The sequence below is a fragment of the Leptonychotes weddellii genome, chromosome 3 (assembly GCF_054177405.1).
Source record: "Leptonychotes weddellii isolate Sample4059 chromosome 3, ASM5417740v2, whole genome shotgun sequence".
NCBI classification, from domain to species: domain Eukaryota; kingdom Metazoa; phylum Chordata; class Mammalia; order Carnivora; family Phocidae; genus Leptonychotes; species Leptonychotes weddellii.
Window position 1 is genome coordinate 153,206,766 of NC_138371.1, and position 13,992 is coordinate 153,220,757.

General features: G+C 34.5%; 1 pseudogene; it reads left to right on the forward strand.

Annotated features, from left to right (window-relative positions):
• The first annotated feature begins 4,479 nt into the window (after positions 1-4,479).
• LOC102738228 (small ribosomal subunit protein eS1 pseudogene) lies at positions 4,480-5,334 on the forward strand (annotated as a pseudogene).
• Positions 5,335-13,992: the final 8,658 nt, after the last annotated feature.

The window sequence follows — 13,992 nt, forward strand, 5'->3', positions numbered from 1 at the left end:
TAGGTTTCTGGTTAATGATGGTAAATGGAGCATGTTCACTTCTTCCCTTCTGAAACTCTACTAAAACAAAGAGTAGAGTAAAGAAGGGAGGATATTACCACACAATTCTACTAAAATATAATTCTTTATTTTGAGATAACTGTAGATTCATATGCAGTTGTTGTAATAAGAAACAATACAGAAAAATCCAGTGTGTCCTTTATCCAATTTCTACCAGTCAGAACGTTTTGCAAAACTACTGGATCACTGTATCACAAACTTTCCTTTGTAACAAGAAGCCCTCATGCTGCCCTTTTAGAGCTGCATTCACCTCTCCCACCTCCAGACCTGACTTAACCCCTGGCAACCACTAATCTGTTCCCTATTTCTATAATTTGTCATTTCAAGAATTCCCTATAAATGGAATCATATAGTATCCAGCCTTTCTTTGTTGTTGTTGTTGTTTTCACTCAGCATAATTCTCTGGAGATTCATCCAAGTTATTGAGGTATCTGTGTTCTGTTCCTTTCTGTCAGAGTAGTATTCCATGGTATGGATTGACCATAGTTTTGTTTTTGTTTTTTTACACATTCTTTTGTTGAAGAACGTTTGGGTTTTGTCCAGTTTGGGGTTATTACAAATAAAGCTTCTGTAAGCATTCATGTACACAGGGTTTTTGTGAACGTAAATCTTCATTTCACTGCAGCTTGTCTTTTCTCTTAATAGGGATATTTTAATAGGGTTTTCTGTAGAGCAACAGATTTTAATGTTGATGTCAAGTCTAATTTATTTTTTTTTTAATGTATCATGCTTTTAGTGTCAACTCTAAGAACTCTTTTCTATCCCCGTAACCTGACTATTTTCTCCTAGGCTTTCTTCTAAAAATTTTATGATTTTATATTTAAGCACATGACCCATTTTAGCTAATTTTTGTATAAAGTATGAAATTTTAGGTCAAGAGTTCTGTTTTGTTTTGTGTTGGGTTTGACTGTAGATACCCAGTTTCTACCGCACCAAAGGATATCTTTCTTCCATTGTATTGGCATGTTTAAGCAAAAATTGGTTGGGCATATTTATGTGGAACTATTTCTGGTGGGTATTCTGTTTCATTGATCTATATGTCTGTCGCCCCACCAATACCACACAGTCATGATTTATGTAACTTTATTATAAGTCTTAAAATTGGGTAGACTTATTCTCCCCCACTTTATTCTCTTTCAGTATTGTTTTAAGTATTCTAATTCATTTGCATCTCCATATAAATTGCAGAATACTGTTTTCTACATAGACAAGAAAATTTTCTGGGATTTTGACTGGAATTGTCTTAAACCTGTAAATAATTCAGGGAGAGTTTATGTCTTTACTATGTAGAGTATTCTAATCCATGAACCTATTATACAGTTGACCCTTGAACGACACATTTGAATTGGGCAGGTCCACTCATCCATGGACTTTTTTTCAATAAATACAGTACAGTAATCTAAGTGTATTTTCTCTTCCTTATGATTTGCTTAATAACATTTTCTTTTCTCTGGTTTATTGTATGAATACAGTATATAATACATATAACACACAAAATATATATTAATTACCTATGTTACCATTAAGACTTCTGGTCAACAGTAGGCTATTAGTAGTTAAGTTTTTCGGGGAGTAAAAGCTTTAAATGGATTTCGGCTGTGAGGGGCTGTTGCCCCTGATCCCCATGTTGTTCAAGAGTCAACTATATATCTCTCCAATTATTTAGATTTTTAAAAATTTCTTTATCAGCATTGTACAGTTTGTAGCATGTAAGTCCTATACATGTTTTATTAAATTTACACATAAATATTTCATTATTTTTGAGTAATCATAAATTATGTTTCTAATGTAGTTGTCCACATATCCACTAATGGTATATAGAATATAACTGAATTTTAAAACATGTGTCATGTATCTTGTGACCTTGTGGCCACTGTGGCCATTTTAAATATAATTCTTTTGTCTTTAGGTTTAAGAAATGTTATTATAATGTGTCACAGCATGGATTACTTTGGATATATCCTGTTTGGGATCCTTTCAGTTTCTTGAATCTGTATGTTTGTTTCATGTCAAATTTGAGTTTTCAGCCATTATTTCTTCAAATATTGTTTCAGCTCCAACCACTTTATTTTCTCTATCCATGACTGCAGTGGCACAAATGTTAGCTATTTTTTTTATAGTGCCTACTATAGATTGAATGTGTTGCCCCAAAATTCATATATTGAAATCCTAATCTCCAGTGTGATGGTATCAGGAGGTGGGACCTTAGGAAAGTGATTAGTGCTCTTGCCACGTGAGGACACGGGAAAAAGAATTCCATCCCTAAACCAGGAAGTGTGCTCTCATCATACACTGAATCTGATGGTGCCTTGATCATGGACATCCCAGTTTTCAGAACTGTGAGAAATAAATTTCTGTTGTTTATTAGCCACCCAGCCTATGGTATTCTGTTATAGAAGCCCTACTGGACTAAGAGTGCTAACTATCTTTGAGGCTCTTTTTTTCCCCCTTTTTCCCCTTTCCCCTGTTCAGATGGCATAATTCATATGAATCATGAATGTTTCATCTTCCAGTATACTGATGCTTTCCTCTTTATAATTCATTCTGCTGTTGATTTCATAATCTGAGCTTTTTTATTTTGGTTATTACATTTTTAAATTATATGATTTTCCATTTGGTTCTTTTTTATATCTTTTATGTCTTCACTGAAATGTTGTATTTCCTTTCTGGGTATTTCTGTCATTTCATTTGTTTTAAGTATGTTCATAATTGTTATTAAGATATTCTTACATTTCTGCTTCAAAATGCAGAATATTTTGAAGAATACTATATGCAGAATATATCTGCATATAATTCCCAAAATCTGCCACCTTGATGTTGATAGCTATTATCTTTCTTTAGTTGACTTGAAATCATTTTGGTTCTTGGTATGACAAGTGATTTTCTATTGAAATATGAATATTTTTATATTATATCCTGATTTTCTGGATTTTATTTAAACCTGTTTTAACTGTTTTTTTCTGACTCTCTTCCAGCAGTAAAAAGGGGTTTGCCACCTTGTTATGTCAGGTGGAGGTAGAAGTTCAGGTTTACAGCTTGTCCTCCATTGACATTGTGGGATGTGGTGGGGTGGCATCTCATTTCTGCTCATCTGGGCTGGAGATAGAGATTCCAGCTCATTGTATGGATCACACCATAGTCAGGCTGGCCTCATTATCACTGGATGGTGGTAAAAGTTCTCACTTTCCACCAGGCTTCCTCTGACACTATTACCTTGAGGAATGGGAGGAGAGTCTCATACTGCTAGGTGGGGGTGGAAATCTAGGCTCTCCACATGGCCTTCCTACCTATCCAATGACACTACCTTGGAGGAGGATGGGTGTGTTGGGTGTATCTTTAGAACCTCAGAGGGGTGGAAGTCTTTTTACCCTTCTTCGCTTTGGCTGGTATGGGTGGTAGTAGGCCCATAACTGTTTCTATGGTGCTTGACTGGAATAGTTTAGTTATTGTTTAAAAGCTTTCTGCAATGCCAGGCCACCCTATACTGGTGCCATATTTTAGAAGACTCTGTTTTGGCTTTAGTTGGTCATAACTCTTTCTAGGATGACACTTTCCAATGAGCAAAGTTGTACGTACCCAGAACCTAAGACCCCACTCCAACCTTCCTTGTAACTAGGACTCTGAAATGTCCTGCACAGCTACTTTCCAGGATAGATCAAGGCTCTTTGTTAGATTTCCTCATGAGTTAGATTTCCTCATGCTACTAATGTATGCCCCACTAGGCCCAAGATGGCCAAGAGCAGCTGTTTGTAAAGAATACAGATTGCACTTGAATGTGGTAGTAGAGATGTTTGCATGCATGTGGTGAAGCACTATACTGTGTAAAACAGAGGTGGGTATATGCAGAGAAGGAGATCAGGTGGTAGAGAGGAAGAGGGTTATCCCTGTATACCATTGTGTCTTGGCAAGGAATTCCAAGGAGTTTGAGAATTCTGAATTTTAATGTGGCCACCCAGGTTTCAGAAAAGTATTTTTATTAAGGTAGGCGGATAGAACATATTTTTCAGAGTATGTTAGCATGATTGACAATTTTTTACATATATGGCTCTGCATTTTGACATTTGCCTCAAGCCCCATGAAAGTTCATGACTGAAATTAAAGGACCTTTAGTAACAGAATTGTAGACTAAACCTCAGGAAATTTCCAAGGTATTAAAATGAAATATAAGAGAATGATGAATGAGACGTGTCTTGTAGGATCAATTCAAAACACATAGCATCTGCATTATAATGGTGGAATTTACAGAAAGAATAACAAAGAAAAAGGAAAGATAAAAATGTTCATTATGATAATGAAACAAAATTTCTCAAGGAAGAGAGTCACGGTTTTCCAGATTGATAGAAACCCAGAACACAGCAGGAAAAAAAAATCCATTTCAAGAAATCCCATTAAGAATATTAGAATATCTGGAGCAGTGCCATGGTGGTAGGCAAGAACAAGCGCTTTACAAAAGGCGGCAAAAACGGAGCCAAGAAGAAAGTGGTTGATCCATTTTCTAAGAAAGATTGGTATGATGTGAAAGCACCAGCTATGTTCAATGTAAGAAATATTGGAAAAATATTAGTCACAAGAACTCAAGGAACCAAAATCGTATCTGATGGCCTCAAGGGCCATGTTTTTGAAGTGAGCCTTGCTGATCTGCAGAAGGATAAAGTTGCGTTTAGAAAATTCAAGCTAATTACTGAGGATGTTCAGGGCAAAAACTGCCTAATTTCCATGGCATGGATCTAACCATGACAAAATGTGCTCCATGGTCAAAAAATGGCAGACCATGATTGAAGCTCATTTTGATGTCAAGACTACCAATGGTTATTTGCTTCATCTGTTTTGTGTTGGTTTTACTAAAAAAACACAAATCAGATGTGGAAGACCTCTTATGCTCAGCACCAAAAGGTCCGTCAAATTCGGAAAAAGATGATGGAAATCATGACCCGAGAGGTGCAGACAAATGACTTGAAAGAAGTGGTCAAGAAATTGAGTCCAGACAGCATTAGAAAAGATATAGAAAAAACTTGTCAGTCTATCTATCCACTCCATGATGTCTTTGTTAAAATAGTAAAAATGCTGAAAAAGCCCACGTTTGAATTGGGAAAGCACATGGAGCTTCATGGTGAAGGTAGTAGTTCTGGAAAAGCTATTGGGGATGAGACCGGTGCTAAAGTTGAACAAGCTGATGGATATGAGCCACCAGTCCAAGCATCAGTTTAAAATTCAGACATTTAATGGTGACAAATAAAAAAGTCTCATTTGTGATGTTTAAAAAAAAGAAAAAAAAAAGAATATTAGAACACCTGAAATGATGAAAAGATGCTATAAGTATCTGGGAGTTGGGGGTAGAGGAGGCAAATACAAATGACAATGGAGCAAAAATGGGAATTGCCTTGGAATTCTTAACAGCGTAGAAAGCTATAAAAGAAGTGTGAAAAACAGAATGAAGAACTTCACATGTAAATATCAGAAAATTGACTTCTCATACACTACTCCTCAGGAAGCTAGCAGAGGATATGCGCCAGTACACAAGGGAATGTACAGAGAATGAGAACTTCTGATCCTAGAAATATTTGCTCCTCACAGTTAGGATGAAGAGAAATTGCAGCAATACAATTTTGCCGCAGAATTAGAAAGCAGCCTATTGGAAGGACATAAGTTTCTGCTTGTAAATATTTCAAAAATAAAAACTGCCGGTGCACTTTGCAATCTACTAGACCAGAAGATCTCAGCATCAAATGACTAGCAGAAGTGTATATGACACATTAAAAGCTCTGAAGAAGCTGGCATCTTTTGAAAAGATCTTTGTTGTTTAGGTTTTGGAAAACACTGAATTGGTGAGTAACCACAGATGTCTGACTTACGTGAAGTGACAGGCAGAGCTCCTATAATACAAACCTTAGCAGGAAAGAAAATTTTATTCATGTTCTACTACCATGGTCTGGCAAACTAATGCTTTTTATACCTTGTCCTTTGACATTAAATAAGAAAGCATTTATTTATGAAAAATTTTGAGAGAGGTTATGGCACAGTTTTGAATATGGAAGAAGTTCAAGTGGGTTTTCTAACATTGCTGATATTTATTTCTGTAACTTGAAGAAATTTAGACAAAAACTGAAAGAAGTACACTTTTTTGTGACTTTTTCCTGCTTACTTTTCCTTTCTTTCCTTCCCTCCCTCCCTCTGTCCCTTCCTTCCTTCCTTCTTTTCTCTTTTTCTTTTTTAAAGGTTATATATTCTTCTAGTTCTAGTACTTATAAAACAGCTCTATGTAATTTTAGTTAGGGTTACTGAAGAAAGACCAGTAATAAAGCTGATTACCAAGTTAGTTTGACAAGCTAATATTAACAATATGTAGTGTGTACTAGAAATCATGTTAAACATGAAGTGTGATGATTAATTCCATGTATCAACTTGACTGAGCCACAATGCTTAGATATGTGGTCAGATATTCTAGATGCTCCTGTGAGGGTGTCTTTGCATAAAATTAATATTTAAATCAGTGGACTTTGAGTAAAGCACATTGCCCTCCACATGCTGTTAGGCTTCATCCAATTGGTTGAAAGCCTGAATTGAATGAAAGAATTCCCTTTCTCCTGAGCAAGAGAGAATTATGTCAGGGCTGTTTTCAAACTTCAGCTGTAACATGGTCTCTTCTGGGTCTCCAACTGCTCTGCCTTTGGACACTTTCCTGAGTCTCCAGCCTGCTGGCCTCCCCGCATCAGATTTTCAACTCACCAACTTTGCACTATCAGAAAAAACAATTAATTTTTTTTCTCCCACTCTCTCTGTATATACATTTCTCCTGTTAAGTTATGTTTCTCAGGAGAACACTGACTAGTATATAAACCGGTGTATTTTTTTCCTCTTTCTCACACATGTATACATAGGCAAAAAAACTATATAGTAGGTTCCTTAATTATTCCTTTTTTTTTTTTTAAGATTTTATTTATTTGAGAGAGAGCGTGCAGGAGCAAGGGAGCAGAGGGAGAGGGAGAAGCAGGCTCCCCGCTGAGCAGGGAGCCTGATGCAGGACTCGATCCCAGGACCCCGGGATCATGACTTGAGCCAAAGGCAGACACAACTGACTGAGCCACCCAGGCGCCCCTTAATTATTCCTATTTTACAGATGAGGAAACTGAGGTTTTATAAAGTTCACTTAATTTGTCCTGTATTATACATTAAGTGACAAAACTGGAATCTAAAACCTAAGCTGCTTTAGGGGCACCTGGGTGGCTCAGTCGGTTAAGCCTCTGCCTTCGGCTCAGGTCATGATCCCAGGGTCCTGGGATCGAGCCCCGCATCAGGCTCCCTGCTTGGCGGGAAGCCTGCTTCTCCCTCTCCCACTCCCCCTGCTTGTGTTCCCTCTCTCCCTGTGTCTCTCTCTGTCAAATAAATAAATAAAATCTTTAAAAAATAAAAATAAAACCTAAGCTGCTTTGACAGCAACATTTATGTATTGCCCTTTACAAGTTAAAACAAGCTCGTTGGGAAATTAAAAATCTGGCAATTGTGGCCATTGGCACACGATCATAATCTTACAATTTAAGTTGAGGACAGTATGTAAATGTAAATGTGGCATAAACATATCAGCAGTAAGGCACTAAAAAGAAAAAGGTATAACTCTTTATATGAGATATAAACAATCATAGATTGAAGTTTTTAGTTCCTAAACCCAGGACTTTCCTTTTTAGGTTTAAAAACAATATAGAGAAAGTGGGATGTAAAGTACTTAGAGTATTTTCCAATTTTTAAATTATTAAGAATGTTAATTGAAGATTTGGACAAAGAAGAAAAGAAACAGATTAAAAACAAAAAGTAAATCCATTAATCATACAAGACAAAGAAACTATTCATTGTTTTTCTGTTTCTTTTATTTTTCTATAAATATATGAAATTTAATATTTGATATTTTTAATTAGGAGAACACTATGCACTGCCTTTTAAATACATAAGCAAATTTTTATTCTGTAAAATACTCTTCAAAGTCTGAATTGTCACTGTTTTTATATTGTCTCTATAGCATTCTGTAATACAGTTCATTTAACTTCATTTACCTGTTTTTGGGCATTTTACATTTTGCATGTTATATATAAGGCTTTTATGAGCATTTCCTACATAAGGTTGAAGATCCTCTGTGTACTGCTCTGATTATTTTCTTATTACAAATTGTTTTAAGTGAAGTTACTAATCGAGTATTGTCTGAGATAAACTAACAAACATTTAAAAGTTATTTATGAATTTCCCTTTCTTTGCTCTCTAAATCTGTTTTAAAAATTATTTATAAATGTGATTTACTATTTGATTTATGTTCAACTTAAACATAGAATGTTTTCTAAGATCAGCTATTTCCATTTGGAAATGCAATAAATGTTATTTTAAATCACTTTAATGTTTGAATGGAAACTAAGAATATTAATTTCAGTCTTGAGTGAATTTTGTGGCCAAATTACAATACTCTGATAACCCAAGAGTAGAATAATATCTTAAATATAGCTTTGCAGTTGTTGACCAATTACTCCAGTTTTAATTTTTCAAAGGGAATGAAATACCCTAAAACTATCTAATTATAATGCCAAAGCAGGATACTATGCAGCTTTTGTGTAATGATGGAAGCTTTAAAGCTCCTTCCTTAATTGTGATAATTTGAAACAAATTAGGGAGTCTTGTGAGCAATCGTCTAGTCATAGATCTCTTAGGAGCACTAAGTCAAGGTGCAAGGAAACTTGCTGAACAGAAGTCTCAAATCTGAGAGTGTTTCGTTAACCAGAAGGTCAGCTTAAAAAGACTTTTTTTTATCTTCCTAATACTTACTAGAATGGCTATCTTTGCTTTTGTGACTATTGTAATTAGGGTTTTATTTTTAAAGCACAAAACATATAGATGACATTACTGTGTAATTATAGAATTAATACAATTTCTCTAACAATTTTCTCTATTAAAATAAAGTTGCTGTTTTACATTATTTCAGCTTATTTACAATATAATTGTGAAATACCGTATTTGGAGTTCCTTTAACCCATTCTAGTGTTCTCTGTATGCTTTGTTCTTTCTTTCTTTTTTATTGTTATGTTAATCCCCATACATTACATCATTAGTTTTAGATATAGTGTTCCATGATTCATTGTTTGTGCACAACACCCAGTGCTCCATGCAGAACGTGCCCTCCTCAATACCCATCACCAGTGTATGCTTTGTTCTAAATAGCAATAGGCATTTGATGGTAGTAACTCACTGGAGTTCAGTAAAAGGTCAAGGATTCTAGAGGGAAGCATAGCAGCAGGATTCTCTCTACAAATGAATCTAACATGAGGAAATATCTTACACAAAATACTGTCCTAACAGCCTAAGTAGTTGGCAGAGGTTTTGTTAAACTGATTAACCTTCAAGAGTTGCTTAAAAGACCTGTATCCTTTTAAAGGGGCTCAGGTAACATATGTTATCACTGATTTTTTTTTCTTTATTCTTTGACCTGATTATTTTTAAATTAGCCAACTATTCTAGGCAACTAGATGTAGCTTGTTGACTAAATACACTTATAAACTCTCTATCATTTACAAACCATTAAAATAAACAGCTATCTGAAAATTTAAAAAAAAGAAAAAAAAATTTAAAGCTGTATGAGGAAATAGAGAATTAACATAGAACCAAGCAAGCTAATGAAAAATATCTTTTTTTTTAAACCTGTAATTTGAAAGTCTCAAGTCACCTTGTACTGAAATATTCTGAAAAGACCATTTCCCCAGGGTATCCCATGACTCAAAATTCCCTTGTTCAAAAAAAGGCAGTAAAGGGCTTTGTGTTAGCAAAAAGTGTTCTTCATGGTTAACATGTTAACTAAAGACATTTTCTCCTCCTCTGTGGAGGGCATGCTCTTGTAGTCAGCTATCAGTTTTGAATTCAGTCATTTTGAATTATTGGTGAGGCTTTGTGCAATGCTGGGTTTGCTGTTGTTAGAAACTCAAAGAAATTTTGGAAAAGTAAATATATTTATTATGATAATTATTAAAGAATAATTTTTCAAGTATATATATTTCTAAGGATATATCTTTTGCATTTCAAAAATCACAGTGTTCCAGAATTTTTTATTTAATGTCTTTGTAACTTACTTTTAACTTAATTATACACATTTTATATCTGCAGAATAAATATATATTAAGATAAAAATGGTATTTCGGATATTGATTAGTATAATATATCCTCATGAATTTACTGTTTGAAAAACTGTATATACTCTTTTGGCCAAACCACTGATGATATAATATATAATTTAAAACATTAATAGTTAAAATATTATTACCAAAATTTACAATTCTGTATTAGTCAAAATGTCTTGTTTACCGGAAGTATGATGTTAGGCAAGTCAATGAAATTCTCTGAGATTCAGATTTCTTATCTGTAAAGTGTAGATAAGAATACCTACCTCATAGAAGTGCTCAGAGAATTAGTGGAGTTAATATTTGTAAAGCACTTACAACTATTTGAGAGACAGAAAACAAGGACAGATTATTTAAGGAAAAAAAGTTAATAAAAGAAACTTCTGGATGTTCATGTGTTTTCACTTTACAAAAACAAAATAAGTTTTCATTTTAACATACTAAAATAATGAGAAAATATTCCTAAAATTTCAAAAGCATATTTGCTATTTTCAGTTACTACCTAGATAATCACACACAATTTTATTGAGAATTTAACAAAACATATTCTGGAGTGTATTGTGTTTTGTTTTGTTCCTGGAAATTAAACCTCTGTGTAATGGAATTTTTGTTTGATCTTACTTCATAGGTTAAGACTATCAAAATTTCAAAAGTGTAAAGGACTACAAGGGCCATATAGTAAAACACCATTTTTTTTACATCCAAAGAAATGTATCCTCCAAAATATGAAGTGACTTGCTGAAAAGAGTCATATAATTTATTTTATTTAGTAGAAATATTATTCAACACTAGAACTTAGGTCTCCTTAATTCAGGTCCAATACTCTCTTCACACAACAAATAAAAATTGGGGTACTACTTTGACTGTGGTTAAACATTAGAATTATTTGAGGAGATTTTTTAAAAAATATATCACTGTCCATTGTCTCTGATCAGATCCATTGAGTCTAAATCTCTAAGGGATGGATCTTGGCATTTGCAAAAAGTCAAGATGTCTGAGAAATTGTTTTTTGAGACACTTTGGAGGGGGGAGGGAGGGAGGGGGAGAGAGAGAGAAATGTCCACAGGTGTTAAGTCTAGGTGATGGATATATTTGAGTTCATAATACTATTCTCTATTTTTTTTAAGTTTGAAGTTGTTCATACAGATTTTAAAATAAAAAGATAGAAGACTCTATTTATGTTGATTAACCAAACCTTTACCCCTTGCTCTTATATAATACCCTAGAGTTTTACTCAATGGAGACTTCAGGGTTCACGAACATAGATATCCAATTTAGCAAGCATTGTCTATCATTTTTTTCCATACTATATTTTTTTTTTAAAAGGATTTTCTTTTTTTTTTTTTTAAAGATTTTATTTATTTATTTGAGAGAGAGAGAGAATGAGAGACAGAGAGCATGAGAGTGGGGAGGGTCAGAGGGAGAAGCAGACTCCCTGCCGAGCAGGGAGCCCGATGCGGGACTCGATCCCGGGACTCCAGGATCATGACCTGAGCCAAAGGCAGTCGCCTAACCAACTGAGCCACCCAGGCACCCCTTTCCATACTATATTTTATCTCTTTTATTCCTCCTATCATTTCTTGATGCCACAACAAAGTCACTCTATCTCCCAGACCATGGTTGTTCTCAGGTGAGAACAGGTACACAATGTTTTGGTTTCCATGCAGAATTACCTAGAAAAAAGCTTTCTGCACATCCCTGCCACACTTTGTCACCTGGGTGCTTAAAGCATGGAGTGTCAGGGACTGTTGTTTCAGATTTTCCCCGTCAGACCTTGTTTATGGGATACAACACACCAAATTTGAACCATCACTACAGGAAAGACATCTCTAGATTACCAGCAAACTAGTCTAATAATTACATTCCCCAAAATGAGTGTTTACATTTACATTAATGGCAAATTCATAGCTGATGAATGGGCATTTACTTACACTTGGTTAAAGAGTCTATTCTGATAATTTTCCAAAACAAAGAAATTGTTTACCATTTATTGAAGTGTGTTACGTATAGTGTAGAGATAAAACCTGCTTTCAAATTTAAATGGTGGTTATTAAATAAGTAAGTTCTAGGGATCTAATATATAGCCTGGTGACTACAGTTATTAATACTATATTGATTTCCTGAACTTTGCTGTGAATAGACGTGAGGGTTCTCACCACACCCCCCCTCCCCCAACACACAGGTACCTATGTGAAGTGATAGATGTGGGATATGTTAATTAGCTTGACTGTGGTATTTACTTCAAAATGTATAGGAATATCAAAGCATCATGTTGAACACCTTAAATATAACCAATTATACCTCAATAAACCCAGAAAAAAATAATGGCCGTCTTTTCTCACTACTTCTATTGGTAAAGATTTTAAAGGTCTAAATTTTCTAGTCTCAGCATATTAAATTTTTATTTCCGATAACATAAAATAAAAGTATACATACAATATATTTATTGACCAAAGTAGATTAACTTCAGTCTGTTCTCCTTTCCTTTTTAATTGTACCCTCTGCATGTAGGCAGACATTTTTGATTTTCTTTATATCCAGTTTGATGAGGATGAAAAATAATATATACTGTATGGTATCTCTATTTTTTATAGTAGAGACTTGCTCAAATTACCTTTGAGCAAGTTAAAGACAGAAACATATGACCTCCATCAGATAAATCTACTTTTGTCCCATGAGTTTAAAGTTGTTTCATCCTATTTAAATACTTTATTCTTGGATACTTCTAGGAAGTTTCAAAGAATAATCAGTTCTCGGGGCACCTGGATGGCTCAGTCGTTGGGCGTCTGCCTTCGGCTCAGGTCATGATCCCAGGGTCCTGGGATCTAGGCCCACATCGGGCTCTCTGCTCAGCGGGGAGCCTGCTTCTCCCTCTCCCACTCCCCCTGCTTGTGTTCCCTCTCTTGCTGTGTTTCTCTCTGTCAAATAAATAAATAAAATCTTTAAAAAAAAAAAAAAGAATAATCAGTTCTCTGCCTATTTCTATAACAAGAAAATAAATTAGCAAATGATTATCTTTAACTTTTGTAAATTACAAAAATTATATGTCTTAGGCTTACAGGAGATAATTTTTTATTTTTTGTTTTGTTTTATTAATACAAACAATATACAAGCATAATGAAAAGAATTAGAAAAATTGAAAAAATCACACATAATTTAGTACAAATAATAGTTAATAGAATTGGATATTAAATATGTATATCTTTACAATATTTTAATTGTGCGATATACAGAATTCCTATAGTTTTATCCTGTTGCAGATACATTGTATACATTATGGAAGACGCATTCTTTCTTAAAACCTACAAATATTTTAAAAATACAGATTCCCCCAAATTACATATTTTCCACATATATACATGTATGTGGCTTTGATTTATAACATCAAGATAAGCGAACTAGCTTCATAATGATTTTATTCTTATTGATAAATTCACTTATGAATAAGAATCTATACAGTAAATCAAACAACCTTAGCACTATACATTTTTTAATAAATGTCTGGAAAACAAAAATGCTTCTTTTGGTTTTAAACCCATTTTTTTCAAATTAGTTCAGTTTCCTGGGTGATAGACACTGGGGAGGGTATGTGCTCTGGTAAGCGCTGTGAATTGTGCAAGACTGTTGAATCTCAGATCTGTACCTCTGAAACAAATAATGCAATATATGTTAAGAAAAAAAAAAAAGGTAGCAGGAGGGGAAGAATGAAGGGGGGGAAATCGGAGGGGTAGACGAACCATGAGAGACGATGGACTCTGAAAAACAAACTGAGGGTTCTAGAGGGGAG